Below are 21941 nucleotides of genomic sequence, written 5' to 3'. Positions count from 1 at the left end.
TTCCTAGAGGAAAGACTGCTTCAGTCTGCTTTACACCAGACACCGGGAGAGGAATTCACCTTTCAGCAAGACCGTAACCTACAATACTAATCCACATCTAAATCTGTGGGAAGCTGAAAGGCTAGCTTGCTTACAGTTTTTAGCAAGCTGCTAGTGGAGTAGCCTACAGCCAAGCTGCTAGTGGAGTAGCCTACAGCCAACTGGTAAGCTGCTAGTAGAGTAGCCAACAGCCAACTGGCAAGTTGCTAGTGGAGTAGCCTACAGCCAACTGGAAAGCTGCTAGTGGAGTAGCCTACAGCCAACTGGCAAGCTGCTAGTGGAGTAGCCTACAGTCAACTGGCAAGCTGCTAGTGGAGTAGCCTACAGTCAACTGGCAAGATGCTAGTGGAGTAGCCTACAGTCAACTGGCAAGCTGCTAGTGGAGTAGCATACAGCCAACTAGCAAGCTGCTAGTGGAGTAGCCTACAGCCAACTGGCAAGCTGCTAGTGGAGTAGCCTACAGCCAACTGGCAAGCTGCTAGTGGAGTAGCCTACAGCCAACTGGCAAGCTGCTAGTGGAGTAGCCTACAGCCAACTGCCAAGCTGCTAGTGGAGTAGCCTACAGCCAACAGGCACAAAACAATGTAAATTTAATACAAACCTAAACTTGTATTACATGTAGCTATTATTCAAATATGCCATTTCTTTTAAATGAGCTAACAGTGGTGTTACCACTGTTTAACAGGATAATTTTTTGCTTTTATCCAAAATGGAGAGTCACTGCTATCCCCATTGTGAATATTGCTATTCGGGAGTCTAGGCACTTGGAACGGTGAGGTATCATGTTACCAACAGGTGCATATTGCTCCAAAAGATCAGAGTCCGCCCAAGCGCATGCCCACACCAACAAAAAAACCCAGTGATCTCTGGATTGGCCTTAACCCCCCACTTAACCCAGACCAAGTGCTGTTTCCCTAGGTCAGGGATGTCAGAGACTAATTATAATATGCTTTACCCAGACCATATTCCACTCCTGCGTTGTCTTGGCTGTGTGCTTAGGGTTGTTGTCCTGTTGGAAGGTAAAACCTTCGCCCCAGTCGGAGGTCCTGAGCGATCTGGAGCAGGTTTCATCAAGGATCTCTGTACTTTGCAGTGTTCATCTTTCCCCTCAATCCTGACTAGTCTCCCATTCCCTGACGCTGAAAAGGATCACCACAGCATGATGCTGCCACCACCATGCTTCACCGTAGGGATGGTGCCAGGTTTCCTACAGACGTGACGCTTGGCATTCAGCCAAAATAGTTTAATTTTGGTTTCATTAGACCAGAGAATCTTGTTTCTCATGGTCTGAGAGTCATTTAGGTGCCTTTTTGCAAACTCCAAGCGGGCTGTCGTGCCCTTTACTGAGGAGTGGCTTCCGCCTGAACACTCTACCATAAAGGCCTGATTGGTGGAGTGCTGCAGAGATGGTTGTCCTTCTGGAAGGTTTTCCCACCTCCACAGGGGAACTCTGGAGCTCCATCAGAGTGACCATCGGGTTCTTGGTCACCTCCCTGACCAAGGCCCTTCTCCCCTGATTGCTCAGTTTGGCGGGGCTGCCAGCTCTAGGAAGAGTCTTGGTGGTTCCAACCTTTTTATATTTAAGAATGATGGAGGCCACTGTGTTCATGGGAACCTTCAATGCTGCAGAATTTTTTTGGTACCTTCCCCAGATCTGTACCTCGACACAATCCTGTCTCGGAGCTCTACGGACAACTCCTTCGACCTCATGGCTTGGTTCTTGCTCTGACATGCACTGTCAACTGTGGGACCTTATATAGACAGGTGTGTGCCTTTCCAAATCATGTCCAATCAATTGAATTTACCACAGGTGGACTCCAATCAAGTTGTTGAAACATCTAAAGGATGATCAATGGAAACAGGATGCACCTGAGCTCAATTTTGAGTCTCATAGCAAAGGTTCTGAATACTTATGTTTTCGCTTTGTCATTATGGGGTATTCTGTGTAGATTGATGAGGGAAAAAAATAATTCAATCCATTTTAGAATAAGGCTGTAACATAACATAATCTGGAAAAAGTCAAGGGGTCTGAATACTTTCCGAATGCATTGTTTACAATAGCTTTCAGCTTGAGGAGGCAAACGTGACATTGACTCTGCACATGGCTAAATTGGAGGAGTATTACATTTTAGTACTATTATTAGTTTAACTGAGGGTGTGACATTTTAGTCATATCTTACTCACACATTTCTTTATCAAGTTTGGACTCACCTACTCATTCAAGGGTTTTTCTTTATTTTGAAAATGTTTTACATTGTAGAATAATAGTGAAGACATCAAAACGTCATACACATTTTACTGGTTGAAAAATGTGACGGTTTAGGTTTACTTTCAAAGTTACGTACTACGAAGAAGAAAAAAAACATTCAGGCGCATCTGGATGGAATTTAGCTAATGTTAACAGTTAGGCAGGTAGCTGATAGTATGATGGATATTACAAAGTGGCTTTGACGGGGCACAACGGCAGCATTGTCGTTCTGGATAACAGCATCTACTAAATGACTTTAAAAAATGTTAAATAAACAACTCGTAGCTATGGAATACTAATTTATCTGTTATCATACCAGCGTAGGACGGCACTCTTGTGGGAAGACAGCTTGGTAGCTGCGTCCAAGCTGCATTGTACCGATAAGTCGTTGGTAGTGCATTGTACATTATTGTTTGCTTTCCTCGATTGGAAATGCATTGTATTGGCATGAGGAAGTGTTATTACGGTAATTAGCCACTGTTTTGCATTGGATTGTTGGGTATTGTGCATGTAGCTGTGTAGCGTTGTCATAACTTGCTATTTATCGATTGTCCATGTTTGTAAAGCGGTGCAGTAGCCTGTATTCTTGCTGCAAGACAGCCGTGCGTGGCTGCAAATACATTGTGTGTAATTGTACTATCGATTATTATTTATCCTGTGTTATCAGCAAGCGAAAATAGTTGTGCCCCCTTAGTCATTTCTGATGCCCCCTTGCCGAGTTCATCCGGCCTGGCTACGAGTAACCAGCTAAACTACACAAATGATTTTCCAAAAGTCAAGGACCATTAAATGCGTGCAGTGTAAAAGCAGAAAGTAGGCCACAAAGACCCGTTATAAAAATGATTCAATTAATCAAAACTCACCTGATTCATTGTAGAAACGTGTGTTTATGGTCGATTGCAGAGTTCAGGCGAAGTTAACTAGATGTTTATCTCTAGTCTACGGACCTTTTAGATCAGGGAGGTAGAGGACCGAGACGTTATATTTCAACATGACAAGACAAAATGGAGAATAGAGAACATGTGACTCCACCTTCACTTCCGTTCGACTGAAAAATAGGATTTCCGCCAACATACAAATAATAATACAGCAGTAGTCTGCTTAGCTCATTTTCAAAAGTTACAGTCCGATATCATTTTAACATTCCTCCTTTGTTCAATCATGTTGTCTGGTGTTCTACTCTGCACGGAGCGGAAAGTCACAAGAGAAAAGAGCCAGGCTCCGCCTTCACTTCCGTTCAACTGAAACGTTGGGATTCGGCCAACATACAAATAATACTCCAGTCGTAGGAAGCCTTCTGCTTTTAGTAGGTCATTTTCTAAAGTTAACGCAGTTTCTCTGGACCCCACAACGTTGGACTTTGGGCCTCTCCCTAAAATAAAATAAAATCGAATGTTTCAGCCAGACAGCCACTCACAAACCGATCGCTGTACATCGTGCTGAAATAGCGACATGTCTATGCGGCTGCATGCCTAATTTATCGATGACAGGGTTCCTGTGGTGCAAGAGCATGTAAAGCTTTGCTTTAGCTAATGGATAAAGGTTTATTGGTAGGCCTCTATTTGGTCGTCATTTTCTCATGTTTACATTTTAGAAAATTTAGCAGACGCTCTTATCCAGAGTGACTTACAGTTACTGAGTGCATTTAAAAAAAATATATACTGGCCCCCGTGGGAATCGAACCCACAACCCTGGCGTTGCAAACGCCATGCTCTACCAACTGAACTACACGGGGCTTAATGTTTCACGAAATCTATACACGGTGTCATAATGCTGCAATTTCTTTAGACTGCTGGCTGGTTGCAATAATGTCATTACTTGTTCAGTAATTAAAGCTGGACATTCAAACATTGCAGATTTTAAAATAAATTGTCCATGTTTACTAATCAGCTACCAATTGATTTTTAAAATAATATACAACTGTCCTGTAGCTCCTACCTGAACCTGCATGACATGAACCCTCCTCGTGCTCTCTCCCATCTTGGATAGAACGCTGTTGTGCGTAAAACCAGTCTATTAATGCCAAATAATACTGTCAGCACGCCCTCGAAACATTAGCTTACTAGGGATTGTTTCATTATTCAGTGTACTATCTATAGCTACTGTGCCTTCAGAATGGATCCATACCCCTTGACTTATTCCACATTTTGTTGTTTCTCTCCCAGCTTGGATAGAACACTGTTGTGCATAAATATATTTAAATTAAATACAGAAATATCTAATTTACATACACTACCGGTCAAAAGTTTTAGAACACCTGCTCATTCAAGGGTTTTTCTTCATTTTTACTATGCTCTACATTGTAGAATAATAGTGAAGACAATAAAATTATGAAAGAACACATATGGAATGATGTAGTAACCAAAAAAAGTGTTTGTATTTGTATTTATTAGGGATCCCCCGTTAGTTCCTGCCAAAGCAGCAGCTACTCCTCCTGGGGTCCACAAATCAAAACAAATCAAAATATATTTTATATTTGAGATTCTTCAAATAGCCACCCTTTGCCTTGATGACAGCTTTGCACACTCTTGGCATTCTCTCAACCAGCTTTATGAGGTAGTCACCTGTAATGCATTTCAATTAACAGGTGTGCCTTCTTAAAAGTTAATTTGTAAGGGGGGTATACAGAAGATAGCCCTATTTAGTAAAATACCAAGTCCATATTAAGAACAGCTCAAATAAGCAAAGAGGAACGACAGTCCATCATTACTTTAAGTCAATACGGAACATTTCAAGAACTTTTAAAGTTTCTTAAAGTGCAGTCGCAAAAACCATCAAGCTCTATGATGAAACTGGCTCTCATGAGGACCGCCACAGGAATGGAAGACCCAGTTACCTCTGCTGCAGAGGATAAGTTCTATATCGTGGAGCTCCGCCCCATAGGGGAGCTCTGCTCCTAGTGGTTTACCCTCTGCCCTAAGGCAGCAACAGCCTGAGACAAAATTATGCACACACCTGCAGCCAATAGGAGCACAGGTGTCCCTATAAGAGGGGATGCCTCCCCTCAATCAGCCTCCCGAGATATTTATCTTCAGCGAGACTAGAGAGGGTCGGCAGGGCCTTAAGTCCTATGGGGCTCATTAAGAGAGCTGCGCAACGTCTGGAGATAGGGCTGCCCACTCTTCCCTCCGCACCGGAGGTTGATATGATGGAGGGCGGTCCTTATTCCAGGCCAAGGAAGGCGGCAGAGCCAGTGGCTCCTGCCATGCCTTCTTTGGCTAGGTACGTTGAGGGCTCGTGGGAGGCACCTTTAGCGGCGCGTTCGCCTGTAAAAGCGTATCTCCCATTCACGAGAGTGGAAGGAAGTTTCCAGGGTCAGGGAATCTCCAGGTTAGAGAGCGCCATGGCGGCGTATCTCGTACCGGGTTCGAGCCCTTGGCCCTCTTCCAAGAAGGCCACGTTGCCATCCCAGAAGGACCGACTCACAGCTTCGCTGTTAGAGAAGTCCTTTGGGTTGGGAGCCCAAGCTGTAGCAGCAGCTAACAACATTGCCCTCTTGGCGGCCTCTCTGTCCCGTTTAACCACAAGCAAGACAGAGCTGGCACCGGAGGAGGTGGAGGAGGCGTCCAGAATTTCTGGCGCCATACTCCACCTGACACAGGCGTTCGCAGTCTGCGCGGGGAGGTCCATGGCCCCTTCGGTGGTCGGGGAACGACACCTCTGGTTGTCCTTGACATCCATGAAAGAGGCAGACAGGACGTCTCTCTTGAACGCCCCCCTCTCTGACGACGGCCTCTTTGGGGTCGCAGTCAAAGAGGCGACGGAGCGTTTTTCCAAGCTAGAGGAGGAGAAGAAACAGCTGGCCAAGCACCTGCCGTTGGCAGGACGACTCGGCCCCGCTCCATCCCAAAGGCCATCTACCTCCGCCCCTCCAAGTAGACCGGGGTCTACGGCGAGGCGGTGTAATCGGCGTCATCCGGCGGCCACGAGCAGCAAGGGAACGGGCCCCGCCCTTCCAGCAGCTACGGTAGCCCCACTACAGCCGGCGAGGGAGGTGAAGAGGACGCCGACCTGGCCCTCCAAGGGAGGCAAGAGGAGGCGTACGTGATGGGACGCGGGGGAGTGGATAGAGGACGCATCGATGGTGTCGAACGTGCCCACTGTTCCCCCCCACCCTTCAGTTGAAGGGATGGGTGTTGATGTAAATGCCTTTGTTGATGTATTTAATAAAGAGTTGGCTCCACCTGACATAATTTGTCCGAGAGTGTTCAAATCTCACCCTCTCTTCCTTACCACTCTAAGAGCCGTTCAGCCCACCGAGGGTGAGTTGCTGAACAGGCACTTAGAGTAGGTATCCATAAGACCTCAATCAGGTCGTCACATCACACTTCACGTATAAGAAGTGCTTTACATAGAAGGCAGCAGTCCCGGTCAGATTCTGACATGAGGACGCAGCCGCTATTTGGGGATGGCGCACTAGCACAGACTAAGGTCTCCGCTAGTACGAGCCAGACCCATGCTGCGTTCACGGAGGGCCCGATTACCGCGGCCACGAAGGTGTCCAGAGTATCGCGCCCCCAGGCATTGTAACACAGCAGCTATCTGGGGACGGCGCATTATCGCAGACCAAGGTCTCGGTTAATGCGATTCAGACCCATGCTACGTTCACGGAGGGCCGGATTACTAGGGTTATGGGTATAACCAAAGTATCAGCTCCCCTGACAGAACGAGCCAGTACTCACCACACTGAGCGTGAATCAACCCACCAGGGGTGCAGAGTTGAACACACACAGAAGGTGAAAGTTAAGAAGGTATCAAGGCGCCGCCTTGTTTTACCTCATAGAGACCTCATATTACAGACTTCTAGGAGTACTGTAGTGAAGGGCTCTGATAGCGAATTGCAGTCACCTAAGATGACGCAATCGCTTGCTGGGGATGGTGCCCTGCCGCAGGCTGTGACCTCGGTCAGCGCAATTCAGACCCGCGATGCGTTCAAGGAGGGCAGGAATACGACGGTTACGGGTTTAAACGGCGTCCCTGCACCTCTTTCTTTCTCAGAACGCATTGATGGTTCCTCTCCATTTCACGGGAGGCCCACCTTGGGCTGTTCCACCACTTCAATGTCGGGGAACAGTGGCGGTAAGGGCCATAGAGGAATACAGGTCCTTCCTACTGGATGCACCACAGCTTCGTGCTCAGCCACTTTCTCTGCATTGTTGGCAGTGGCGAAGAAGCTGCACCCTCTCACGCTGGCTAGAACAGACGTTGCAGAAGGGTTATGCCCTCCAATTCCACCGGACCCCACCCCCGTTCAGGGGAGTGGTGGAGACGGTGATGAAAACGCCAGACAAAGTGGCCGCTCTGATGACAGAGATTACGGAACTTTTGGCGAAGGAGGCGGTGACAGTAGTTCCCCGGGAGCAAAGGGCTATATTCGCCTTATTTCCTAGTGCCCAAAAAGACGGGGGGAGTGAGGCCGATTTTGGACTTACGCATTCTCAACGAGAGCATAACCAAACGGCCCTTCCGAATGCTAACGACAAAACGTCTGCTGGAATGTGTCCAGAGAGGGGACTTTTGTACGAGCATAGACCTAAAGGACGCGTACTTTCATGTGCCGGTTCAGCCGCGTCACAGGAAGTTTCTGCGGTTCGCCTTTCAAGGGGTGGCGTACGAATACACGAGGATGCCATTTGGGTACGCCCTGGCACCTCGCACATTTTCCAAATGTGTGGAGGCGGCATTGGAACCGTTGCGTCGTCAGAGAATACGGCTACTAGCCTACCTGGACGATCTATTGGTTCTCGCCCCTTCAGCAGAGCTGGCGATCACTCACACAACACAGACAGTGATGCATCTCACAAGTCTGGGGTTTGCTGTGAATTGGAAAAAGAGCGCGCCCTGGCCCACTCATCAGATTGTCTACCTGGGGATACAGCTAGACACTGAGGATGAGGGCTCGAATTTCGGACCCCCGAAGGGTAGCCTTGTTGCTAGCCCTGAGGAAGTGTCGTCCGAATCACACGGTGACGGCGCTGTCGATCATGTCACTTTGGGTCTCATGTCGTCAGCCCACTCTGTGGTTCCGCTGGGACTCCTGCATATGCGCAGGATGCAGCGATGGTTTGCCCAACTAAGACTAGACCCATTGCGTCAACGTCATCGGTTGGTGGTGGATCCCCTCTTGGTCAGTGCAGATCTGAACTATTGGAGAAACCCGCGCGTTCTCACGCACGGAGTCCCGATAGGAAAGGTGTCCTCTCACATCCCAGTATTCACTGATGCGTCCCTGACGGGATGGGGAGGGACATGTCAGACCCAAGCGATAGGAGGTGTGTGGCCTCAATCAGGTCGTCATATCAACCTCTTGGAGTTGGAAACGGTTCGACTGGTTCTGACCCACTTCGCGTCTACCCTTCGGGGTCGCGATGTGCTGGTCTGGTCAGACAACCGGACCACAGTAGCTCACATAAATTGCCAGGGAGTAGTCAGGTCTCCTGCTCTCCATCGGGCGGCAAAGGAATTGTGGCTGTGGGCTCACGAGCACCTTCGCTCATTGAGAGCAGCACACATTCCGGGCTACTTGAACGTAGGAGCAGACCTCATGTCAAGAGGGGGTCCTTGAGATGACGAGTGGTGTCTGCATCCGGACATTGTTCTCCAGATTTGGGAACAATTCGGGAGAGCCGAGGTGGACCTATTCGCGTCACGCGTGAACGCGCAATGTCCTCTGTGGTTCTCTCTGAGGGAACAGGACGAACCGCCACTGGGAAGGGACGCCTTTGCGCACCAACCGTGGCCGAGAGTTCTCCTGTATGCATTCCTCCGCTGTCCAGCATTCTCCCACTGCTAGCCAGGGTGAGGTCAGGGGGGCTGTCAGTGATACTGATAGCGCCCGATCGCCCGGGGGCTCCTTGGTTTGCGGAGATGAGTCAGATGTTGATTGCACCACCTTGGCCAATTCCACATTGACAGGACACGTTGTCTCAGGCGGAAGGCACGATAGGGAAGTTGCCCATAATCGGCCAACCACTGAAGGCCTGGCTGCTGAGAGGGACAGGCTAGAGCGCCGTGGGTTATCTGATGCAGTGATCAGGACCATACAGGGTTCACGTGCCAGTTCCACTTCTAAGATGTATGCCAGTAGATGGAACGTGTTTTCACGATGGTGTGTTACACAAGGTGTAGACCCCATGAGCTGTCAGGTGGAGAGTATTCTCTCTTTTCTACAGCTCATGTTTGATAAGCAAAAATCGCCGGCCACTATTAGGGTGTTTGCAGCAGCGATTTCAGCTTGTCATGAGGGGTTTGGCAGATACAATGTCTTTAGCCACCCTCTAGTGAAACGCTTCCTATTAGGAACGCGGCGACTTAGGCCAACACCTAGAGTCACGCTTCCTCAGTGGGATTTGGCTTTGGTACTCGAAGCGCTATGTAAGTCGCCGTTCGAGCCATTGAATAAAATACCCCTCAAGATGCTGTCTATTAAGACAGCACTGTTGCTCGCTTTGACTACAGCTAAGCGGATCAGTGATTTGTGTGCTTTTTCGACGAGACCTGACTGCTTGGCCATCAATGGTGACCTGAGCAGAGCAGTGTTACGTCCTAACCCGGCATTTGTGCCGAAGGTTAGTAAGAGTTCATATAGGTCACAGACCATGGAGCTGTGGGCTTTTTCTCCTCCTCCTCATAGAGAGAGGAGTGAGGAGAAGCTCCATCGCCTGTGCCCGGTACGCGCTTTGGCGTGTTACGTCGAGCGCACAGCAGCGATTAGGTCATCGCCTCAGTTGTTTGTGTGTCACGGTGCGGCTGCACTAGGTAGACCACTTTCAAAACAGCGGTTGTCTCACTGGCTTTGTCAAGGCATTGAGACAGCTTATGAGGCAGCGGGGCGGCAATTGCCTCAGGGTATCAGAGTTCACTCCACTTGTGGGGTAGCGGCTTCTACTGCCCTTTTCAGAGGAACAGGGGTAGAGTAGGGGTGTAACGATCCATCTACTACATCGATGTATCGATTTATATTCCTATGATCCAACTACATCGATCTGTGCTCGGCGAGTTGGCCTTTTGGACAACATATATCGATCTAACATCGTTTTAAAATGTAATAAATCGATTGTATCGATACTAGGAAATAACCCATTGGATTTAAGCACGTCAGACTTTATATGCAGGGGTGCACATAACTGGTACGCAGATACGCAAGCGCGACAAAAATCAGGAATGCGTAATGCCACTTGTGTTACTACGCGCCTTTGCGTACTTGACCGATCTCCTCATCTAACCTTACACATGACATGTTGCTTGTCAACTACTGTCAGGGATGTCCAAAAAGCAACAGACATTAAGCAGCTTCTTTGGTGTTTCGCCACCTACAAAGAAACGCCAACTGGAGCCAGAGCGGAATAAAATAATTTTTTCGGAAAAGTGGCTCCAAGATGTGCAGTGGCTTGAAGCTAACGATGAGCGCACTGAAATGTGGTGCAAGATTTGCCGCTCAAATCCACATCTAGCAGACAAAACAGGTGCATTTTATAAAGGCTCAAAGAATTTCAACCATCCTTTATTTGACAAACATGAAAAGAGCAAGGAGCACACGAATGTGGCGCAAGCCATTGCTAAAAGCTAGCCGAGAAAAAATGTCCAGTCGCCCACTTGCCAGATGGCGAGACAAGCTGAATGAAGAACAGCGGCAAGCTCTGTTTAATATTTTTCGCTTTCCATAAAGCTAAACACGCACGTCCCATGTCTTCCTATTCTGAGGATGTTCCTTTACTGAAGCGGCTAGGAGTAAATGTCGGAGGTGCATATCATTCACGTGAAGGGGGCACACGGATCATGCAGAGCATCGCTCACACCATCAGCGGGGAGTTACGAGCCAAGTTGCAGTCTGCTGAATTTTGGGGGCTGCTTTTTGATGGATCTGAGGACATCACAAAAACTGAGCAGCAAATAGTTTACATTGTGTCTGTGTCCAGCAACGGAGAGTTTACTTCGGACTTTATTGGACTGATTGAATTGGGTGCTGACCGAACCGCACAGGCCATAACAGACGGACTTGTGAGACTTTTCCAGGACACAGGCTTGGATGACTGGACAACAAAGTTGGTCGCTGTGTGCACAGACGGGGCTGCTGTCAACGTAGGTATCTACAACGGCGTTGTGCCAAAACTCCGGCAACATGCTGCGGTTGGAGACTCCCTTGTGCACATTCTGTGCACCGCACACACACTGGAGAATTGCGCGAAATCAGCTGATCGCAACGTTCCTTACTGTGAGACATTTCATCGCTCTGTGGTCAAGCTGCTGCAGTTTTATTTACAAAAAGGTGGAGCAAAAAAAACTGCTGCACTGAATAAAGCTATGTGAAGAAAATGGGATCTCCTTTGTGGAACTGGGTAAGTTTCATAATACCAGATGGTCTGCATGGAGGCATGAAACACTGTTAAAAATATCAAGACTATTGCCAGCCATTAAAATGCAACTGGTTACGAGTGATAAGTGACTTGCAGCATATCTGCACAGAGCGTTTTCAGTGCTTTCTGTCAAACATGCTTGACATTTGCAACATTTTTAAGACCACATCCATTAGGTTTCAGAAGGAAAAGCTGACCATTGGAGAATGTAAGGATGAACTCATGGTGGCCATTGGACAGTTCACACGTCTGCTTGATGGTGAAAGCCACAGGGCACACACTGTTTCCAATGCTGATGCTGACAGAGACAAGACACACTTACTCAGGGGGTTAATTGAAGAGTTTGAAATCAGATATGACTCCCTCAAGTCATGTGATCATTTCTTAGTATTTGATCCTTCAACATGGCCTCAGGAAATGCAAGACCTCCACAGTTTTGGAAACACAACAGTTTGCAGCATTCTCAAGAAATATGAGGCCACCTTGCAACTTGACAAAGATACCACTGTGACAGAATGGATGCGCTTAAAGCAGGCAGGAAAACGCCTGGGAGCCTCTTCTGTGTATGACTTGGTCCAAATAGTAAGTACAAGTAACCCAGATGCTTATTCCAACATCAACAAGGTGGTTAAGCTGTCTCTTACACTGCCTTTAAGCAGTGCAGCTTGTGAGAGGGGATTCTCACATCTCAACATAATAAAAACCAAGTACAGATCTTGTCTGTCACATGCTCGTCTCTCAGCCCTGATGCACATTCACCTGTCAAAGCAGACCACAGAGACATTTGACCCAAAGCTTGCTGTTGACCTGTGGATGGAGACAGCTAATCGGAGGCTCAACCAAGGACAGGGAGGTGTATCTGCAGCATCTTCATCTACCATGCAGGAAGCTGAAGCAGAGGACAGTGGGGGGCGACACTGAAGAGGACAGTGAGGAAGACTGTACTTATTAAGACCACGATACATATGGGGTGAGTACCAGACACCATCTGCTGGTACTCACCTGAGTAACTCACTGAAAAAGGTTTGTGCACCCCTGTTTATATGGATGTTTTTTCTTAGCACTTTTAATGATAAAGGCTTTAAACATTACTCGATTCAGTCTGCCTATCCGTGACGTCATCGCGCCAGCAGCAGCGCAAAGGCGCCAAGACAACAAAACATAGCATGGCGGACGACAGAGGAGAAGCCGACGAGCGAGAAATTATCAAGCCACCATTGCGGTCCTTACAAGAAACAGGAATCTAGGAAACTTCACCTGCACTGTCCAGTATCCAGGTATTTATTTCAGTCACACTGGTTGAATTTTTGGCTAAAAAGGTTACTGAATCGATTTCAAGTCACTGAATCGTTTCGGATCGTATCGTTCTAAATGAACCAATATCGTCCTTGAATCGTATCGACAACCACGAATCGTGATACAAATCGAATCATTGTTAAAACGAATCGTTACACCCCTAGGGTAGAGGATATCTGTAGAGCAGCATCATGGTCGACGCCGTCTCCATTTATCCGTTTCTATCTCTTAGATATGTCTTCTAACTCTCTGGCTCGGTCTGTACTCAGCATAGCTGAAGGGAGATCTTGAGCTAGGAAGAGAGGAAAAAGCAGGACTATGGACAAGGTTTCCATCAGGTCCGCTTTGGTTAGGAAAACATGTTTTTGGACAAATGTGTTTTCTAACTCTTTGGCTCGGTCTGTACTCAGCATAGCTGAAGGGAGATATTGAGCTAGGAAGAGAGGAAAAAGCAGGACTATGGACAAGGTTTCCATCAGGTCCGCTTTGGATAAGAAAACATATTTTGTAGCATGACGCCTGACTGACAGGTTCAGTACAGTAGAAGCATGCGTTGATTGACAGAATGTGAGGTCATCTATCTGCTTGTTCAGTTTAGTATGACCCATATTTTGTTCCTGCACACTAATCTCTGGGATTCCATTGAGTGAGTGAGGCGGTCTACCGCGTTCACAAATGTAGAGTGACATTTGGTGTCATTCCATTAGTGGTTGGTAGTGTTTTCACAGGATATTGAGGCACATCTATCTGCTAGTACAGATTAGTATGGCTTCTATTCTGGTGATCTGCCCACTAGTCATTGGCATTGCCATTGGACTAGGTGGGGCGGGTCTTTAACCGATGACGCGGTATATTGTGACGCCCGTAGGGGTTTTTAGTTGCAGTACTGCGGGACTTGGTTGCAGCCATTGCCAGGCCTGACCTTTTCGTTTCGATGGGAAGTGTTAGGTTCGGCCGGGAGTACATTTTGGAGCGCTACGCTCCGCCTTAAACCACTAGGAGCAGAGCTCCCCTATGGGGCGGAGCTCCACGATATAGAACGATTAGTTACCGGAGTGTAACTCCAGTTCTATGAGTGGAGCGGAGCCCCATAGGACTTAAGGCCCTGCCGACCCTCTCTAGTCTCTCTGAAGATAAATATCTCGGGAGGCTGATTGAGGGGAGGCATCCCCTCTTATAGGGACACCTGTGCTCCTATTGGCTGCAGGTGTGTGCATAATTTTGTCTCAGGCTGTTGCTGCCTTAGGGCAGAGGGTAAACCACTAGGAGCAGAGCTCCCCTATGGGGCTCCGCTCCACTCATAGAACTGGAGTTACACTCCGGTAACTAATCGTTCATTAGAGTTACCAGCCTCAGAAATTGCAGCCCAAATAAATGCTTCAGAGTTCAAGTCACATACACACCTCAACATCAACTGTTCAGAGGGGACTGTGTGAATCAGTCCTTCATGGTTGAATTGCTGCAAAGAAACCACTACTAAAGAACACCAATAAGAAGAAGAGACTTGCTTGGGCCAAGAAACATGAGCAATGGACATTAGACCGGTGGAAATGTGTCCTTTGGTCTGGATTCCAAATTTGAGATTTTTGGTTCCAACCGCCATGTCTTTGTGAGACGTGGTGTGGGTGAACGGATGATCGCATGTGTATTTCCCACCGTAAAGCATGGAGGAGGAGGTGTTATGGTGTGGGGGTGCTTTGCTGGTGACACTGTCTGTGATTTATTTAGATTTCAAGGCACACTTAACCAGCATGGCTACCACAGAATTCTGCAGCGATACGCCATCACATCTGGTTTGGGCTTAGTGGAACTATCATTTGTTTTTCAACAGGACAATGACCCAACACACCTTCAGGCTGTGTAAGGGCTATGTTACCAAGAAGGAGAGTGATGGAGTGCTGCATCAGATGACCTGGCCTCCACAATCCCCTGACCTCAACCAAATTGAGATGGTTTGGGATGAGTAAGACCGCAGAGTGAAGGAAAAGCAGCAACAAGTGTTCAACATATGTGGGAACCCCTTCAAGACTGTTGGAAAAGTATTCCAGGTGAAGCTGCTTGAGAGAATGCCAAGAGTGTGCAAAGCTGTCATCAAGGCAAAGGGTGGCTATTTGAATCTCAAATATAAAATATATTTTGATTTGTTTAACACTTTTTTGGTTACTACATGAGTCTACAATGTAGAAAATAGTCCAAATAAAGAAAAAACCTTGAATGAGTAGGTGTTCTAAAACCTTAGACCGGTAGTGTAAGTATTCACACCAGAGTCAATACTTTATAGAAGCACCTTTTAGCAGCGGTTACAGCTGAGTGTTTCTGGGTAAGTCTCTAAGAGCTTTCTAAACCTGGATTGTACAACATTTCCCCATTATTATTTTACAAAGTATTTGATCCTCTTCAAGCTCTGTCAAATTGGTTGTTGATTGTTGCTAGACAACAGTGGCAGTAAGTGCCGTTTATGATGAGGGAGGATACTTTTTAATATTTTTTATGAGAATTGGCCTTATTTCTATTACAGCATGTTGGATGACTGTCATTCATATTCCATTCACCCAGTTCAATGTAACATCGATAGGTTTAGGCTACTACATGATACTCAAATGTTCCCTATTCCCATCATGAGGTTGCTACAACCTAGTCTATGAATGAAAGTTTACAACGTAGGTGCACACAGGTCGAGAGAAACATTTGAGATGACAGACAGTGACACATGGACAGACAGTGACACTTTCAATACCGCCTTGCACACTCTTGCCTGCATCTAATCTAGGGTGTAATCATTTGTCCAATAGTTGCAAACAAGTTTCTAATGGACAAATTCAGGTATGTTTATCCCCGTTTCGTTTGCTTCCGTTTAAGAAATGTTTTTTCAACAGAAATCGGCGGAATGAATACACCCCTGATCATGCATAAACAGAGTTTACGTTCATAACAGCTACGTTGTATTCATTCTAGCCTCTATGCACTCTCCTCCTCTCACCTTCTCCCTTCGTTTGTGGACTTCAATGAACAACATCAGCTGTATGTGACCAGGCTAAAAAAAAAACTTTCCAAGCCAAACCGCTACACACAGCCTACATCATTGTCCCCATATTAGCTAAAGTAACGTCCTAGTCAACATAGCTAATAGAACTAATGCGTTAGTAAACCCGCTACAATCATGCAGTAACGTTACAGTGTACAGTGAGGGAAAAAAGTATTTGATCCCCTGCTGATTTTGTACGTTTGCCCACTGACAAAGAAATGATCAGTCTATAATTTTAATGGTAGGTTTATTTGAACAGTGAGAGACAGAATAACAACAACAAAATCCAGAAAAACACGTGTCAAAAATGTTATAAATTTATTTGCATTTTAATGAGGGAAATAAGTATTTGACCCCCTCTCAATCAGAAAGATTTCTCGCTCCCAGGTGTCTTTTATACAGGTAACGAGCTGAGATTAGGAGCACACTCTTAAAGGGAGTGCTCCTAATCTGAGCTTGTTACCTGTATAAAAGACACCTGTCCACAGAAGCAATCAATCAGATTCCAAACTCTCCACCATGGCCAAGACCAAAGCGCTCTCCAAGGATGTCAGGGACAAGATATAGACCTACACAAGGCTGGAATGGGCTACAAGACCATCGCCAAGCAGCTTGGTGAGAAGGTGACAACAGTTGGTGCGATTATTCGCAAATGGAAGAAACACAAAATAACTGTCAGTCTCCCTCGGCCTGGGGCTCCATGCAAGATCTCACCTTGTGGAGTTGCAATGATCATGAGAACAGTGAGGAATCAGCCCAGAACTCCAAGCGGGCTGTCGTGTGGAGTTGCAATGATCATGAGAACAGTGAGGAATCAGCCCAGAACTCCAAGCGGGCTGTCGTGCCCTTTACTGAGGAGTGGCTTCCGTCTGGCCACTCTACCATAAAGGCCTGATTGGTGGAGTGCTGCAGAGATGGTTGTCCTTCTGGAAGGTTCTCTGATCTCCACAGAGGAACTCTGGAGCTCTGCCAGAGTGACCATCGGGTTCTTGGTCATCTCCCTGACCAAGGCCCTTCTCCCCTGATTGCTCAGTTTGGCGGGGCTGCCATCTCTAGGAAGAGTCTTGGTGGTTCCAAACTTTTTATATTTAAGAATGATGGAGGCCACTGTGTTCATGGGAACCTTCAATGCTGCAGAATTTTTTTGGTACCTTCCCCAGATCTGTACCTCGACACAATCCTGTCTCGGAGCTCTACGGACAACTCCTTCGACCTCATGGCTTGGTTCTTGCTCTGACATGCACTGTCAACTGTGGGACCTTATATAGACAGGTGTGTGCCTTTCCAAATCATGTCCAATCAATTGAATTTACCACAGGTGGACTCCAATCAAGTTGTTGAAACATCTAAAGGATGATCAATGGAAACAGGATGCACCTGAGCTCAATTTTTAGTCTCATAGCAAAGGTTCTGAATACTTATGTTTTCGCTTTGTCATTATGGGGTATTCTGTGTAGATTGATGAGGGAAAAAAATAATTCAATCAATTTTTGAATAAGGCTGTAACATAACAAAATCTGGAAAAAGTCAAGGGGTCTGAATACTTTACGAATGCATTGTTTACAATAGCTTTCAGCTTGACGAGGCAAACGTGACATTGACTCTGCACATGGCTAAATTGGAGGAGTATTACATTTTAGTACTATTATTAGTTTAACTGAGGGTGTGACATTTTAGTCATATCTTACTCACACATTTCTTTATCAAGTTTGGACTCACCTACTCATTCAAGGGTTTTTCTTTATTTTGAAAATGTTTTACATTGTAGAATAATAGTGAAGACATCAAAACGTCATACACATTTTACTGGTTGAAAAATGTGACGGTTTAGGTTTACTTTCAAAGTTACGTACTACGAAGAAGAAGAAAGAAAAAAACATTCAGGCGCATCTGGATGGAATTTAGCTAATGTTAACAGTTAGGTAGGTAGCTGATAGTATGATGGATATTACAAAGTGGCTTTGACGGGGCACAACGGCAGCATTGTCGTTCTGGATAACAGCATCTACTAAATAACTTTAAAAAATGTTAAATAAACAACTCGTAGCTATGGAATACTAATTTATCTGTTATCACACGCAGCCTAGTATGACACTCTTGTGGGAAGACAGCTTGGTAGCTGCGTCCAAGCTGCATTGTACCGATAAGTCGTTGGTAGTGCATTGTCCATTATTGTTTGCTTTCCGCGATTGGAAATGCATTGTATTGGCATGAGGAAATGTTATTATGGTAATTAGCAACTGTTTTGCATTGGATTGTTGGGTGTTGTGCGTGTAGCTGTGTAGCGTTGTCATAACTTGCTATTTATGAATTGACCATGTTTGTAAAGCGGTGCAGTAGCCTGTATTCTTGCTGCAAGACAGCCGTGCGTGGCTGCAAATACATTGTGTGTAATTGTACTATCGATTATTATCCATCCTGTGTCAACATCAAGCAAAAATAGTTGTGCCCCCTTAGTCATTTCTTATGCCCCCTTGCCGAGTTCATCCTGCCGCCGGGCCTGGCTACGAGTAACCAGCTAAACTACACAAATGATTTTCCAAAAGTCAAGGACCATTAAATGCGCGCAGTGTAAAAGCATGAAGTAGGCCACAAAGACCCGTTATAAAAATGATTAAATTAATCTAAACTCACCTGATTAATTGTAGAAACGTGTGTTTATTGTCGATTGCAGAGTTCAGGCGAAGTTAACTAGATGTTTATCTCTGGTCGACGGACCTTTTAGATCAGGGAGGTAGAGGACCGAGACGTTATATTTCAACATGACAAGACAAAATGGAGAATAGAGAACATGTGACTCCACCTTCACTTCCGTTCGAATGAAAAATAGGACTTCCGCCAACATACAAATAATAATACAGCAGTAGTCTGCTTAGCTCATTTTCAAAAGTTACCGTCCGATATCATTTTAACATTCCTCCTTTGTTCAATCATGTTGTCTGGTGTTCTACTCTGCACGGAGCGTAAAGTCACAAGAGAAAAGAGCCAGGCTCCGCCTTCACTTCCGTTCAACTGAAACGTTGGGATTCGGCCAACATTCAAATAATACTCCAGTCGTAGGAAGCCTTCTGCTTTTAGTAGCTCATTTTCTAAAGTTAACGCAGTTTCTCTGGACCCCGCAAGGTTGGACTTTGGGCTTCTCCCTAATATTAGAATAAAATAGAATGTTTCAGCCAGATATCCACTCACAAACCGATCGCTGTACATCGTGCTGAAATAGGGACGTGTCAATGCGGCTGCATGCCTAATTAATCGATGATAGGGTTCCTGTGGTGCAAGAGCATGTAAAGCTTTGCTTTAGCTAATGGATAAAGGTTTATTGGTAGGCCTCTATTTGGTCGTCATTTTCTCATGTTTACATTTTAGTAATTTAGCAGATGCTCTTATCCAGAGCGACTTACAGTTACTGAGTGCATTTTTTTTTTTTTATACTGGCCCCCGTGGGAATCGAACCCACAACCCTGGCGTTGCAAACGCCATGCTCTACCAACTGAACTACACGGGGCCTAACGTTTCACGAAATCTATACACGGTGTCATAATGCTGCAATTTCTTTAGACTGCTGGCTGGTTGCAATAATGCCATTACTTGTTCAGTAATTAAAGCTGGACATTCAAACATTGCAGATTTTAAAATAAATTGTCCATGTATACTAATCAGCTACCAATTGATTTTTTAAATAATATACAACTGTCCTGTAGCTGCTACCTGAACCTGCATGACATGAACCCTCCTCGTGCTCTCTCCCAGCTTGGATAGAACGCTGTTGTGCGTAAAACCAGTCTATTAATGCCAAATAATACTGTCAGCACGCCCTCGAAACATTAGCTTACTAGGGATTGTTTCATTATTCAGTGTACTATCTATAGCTACTGTGCCTTCAGAATGGATCCATACCCCTTGACTTATTCCACATTTTGTTGTGTCTCTCCCAGCTTGGATAGAACACTGCTGTGCATAAATATATTGAAATTAAATACAGAAATATCTAATTTACATACACTACCGGTCAAAAGTTTTAGAACACCTGCTCATTCAAGGGTTTTTCTTCATTTTTACTATGCTCTACATTGTAGAATAATAGTGAAGACATCAAAACTATGAAATAACAGAAATGGAATCATGTAGTAACCAAAAAAGTGTTTGTATTTGTATTTATTAGGGATCCCCCGTTAGTTCCTGCCAAAGCAGCAGCTACTTTTCCTGGGGTCCAAAAATCAAAACAAATCAAAATATATTTTATATTTGATATTCTTCAAATAGCCACCCTTTGCCTTGATGACAGCTTTGCACACTCTTGGCATTCTCTCAACCAGCTTCATGAGGTAGTCACCTGTAATGCATTTCAATTAACAGGTGTGCCTTCTTAAAAGTTAATTTGTAAGGGGGGTATACAGAAGATAGCCCTATTTAGTAAAATACCAAGTCCATATTAAGAACAGCTCAAATAAGCAAAGAGGAACGACAGTCCATCATTACTTTAAGTCAATACGGAACATTTCAAGAACTTTTAAAGTTTCTTAAAGTGCAGTCGCAAAAACCATCAAGCTCTATGATGAAACTGGCTCTCATGAGGACCGCCACAGGAATGGAAGATCCAGTTACCTCTGCTGCAGAGGATAAGTTCTATATCGTGGAGCTCCGCCCCATAGGGGAGCTCTGCTCCTAGTGGTTTACCCTCTGCCCTAAGGCAGCAACAGCCTGAGACAAAATTATGCACACACCTGCAGCCAATAGGAGCACAGGTGTCCCTATAAGAGGGGATGCCTCCCCTCAATCAGCCTCCCTTTATCTTCAGCGACTGGATGACTAGACTGAAGAGCCAAGAAGAGACGAAGCACGAAGACTCCAGTCATTCCAGTCATCAACGTCGTCTAAATGAGCACACCGGGAGATATTCCACCCCCAAAAGCTCTTTTCAGAGCTCAGTGCAGATGCACTTCTATGGCGGCCGGTTACCACCACGACCTGTGTTTCGTGTGTTTGGGATCCCAGCATGCCAAGGAAGGCGTCTGCAGTCCCCCGAATTGCGCCTCCTGCGCCCTCCTTTCTTTAAAGGAGAGGAAGCAGCGTTGGGCGTTTTTCAGGGAGGACATCCCCCTTGAGGACGTGCTGTCGATACTAGCCTCTGCTTCAGAGGCGTCGTCCGACGGTGCAGACTCGGGGGAAGATAGGGACTTTGAGGAGGGGTCTGGCATTCCAATGGAACAGTCGGACCCCATCCCTCATATTTTCAAGCCCCCCTTTCCTTTGGAGAGCGAGAGGGCTTGTAGTCCCTATAGCGAAGGGGATACGAGCTCTGAGAGATCAGAAGCTCTCTCTTTCGCTGCAGCCTCTCTGAGAGCGGATTTTCCGGGTCTCATTGAGAGAGCTGCGCAACGTCTGGAGATAGGGCTGCCCCCTCTTCCCTCCGCACCGGAGGTTGATATGATGGAGGGCGGTCCTTATTCCAGGCCAAGGAAGGCGGCAGAGCCAGTGGCTCCTGCCATGCCTTCTTTGGCTAGGTACGTTGAGGGCTCGTGGGAGGCACCTTTAGCGGCGCGTTCGCCAGTAAAAGCGTATCTCCCATTCACGAGAGTGGAAGGAAGATTCCAGGGTCAGGGAATCCCCAGGTTAGAGAGCGCCATGGCGGCGTATCTCGTACCGGGTTCGAGCCCTTGGCCCTCTTCCAAGAAGGCCACGTTGCCATCCCAGAAGGACCGACTCACAGCGTCGCTGTTAGAGAAGTCATTTGGGTTGGGAGCCCAAGCTGTAGCAGCAGCTAACAACATTGCCCTCTTGGCGGCCTCTCTGTCCCGTTTAACCACGGGCAAGACAGAGCTGGCACCGGAGGAGGTGGAGGAGGCGTCCAGAATTTCTGGCGCCATACTCCACCTGACACAGGCGTCCGCAGTCTGCGTGGGGAGGTCCATGGCCACTTCAGTGGTCGGGGAACGACACCTCTGGTTGTCCTTGACATCCATGAAAGAGGCAGACA

Source organism: Coregonus lavaretus (assembly GCF_964263955.1).
Source record: "Coregonus lavaretus genome assembly, contig: HAP1_SCAFFOLD_106, whole genome shotgun sequence".
Classification (NCBI taxonomy): Eukaryota; Metazoa; Chordata; class Actinopteri; order Salmoniformes; family Salmonidae; genus Coregonus; species Coregonus lavaretus.
Note: the sequence above shows the minus strand (reverse complement) of the source record.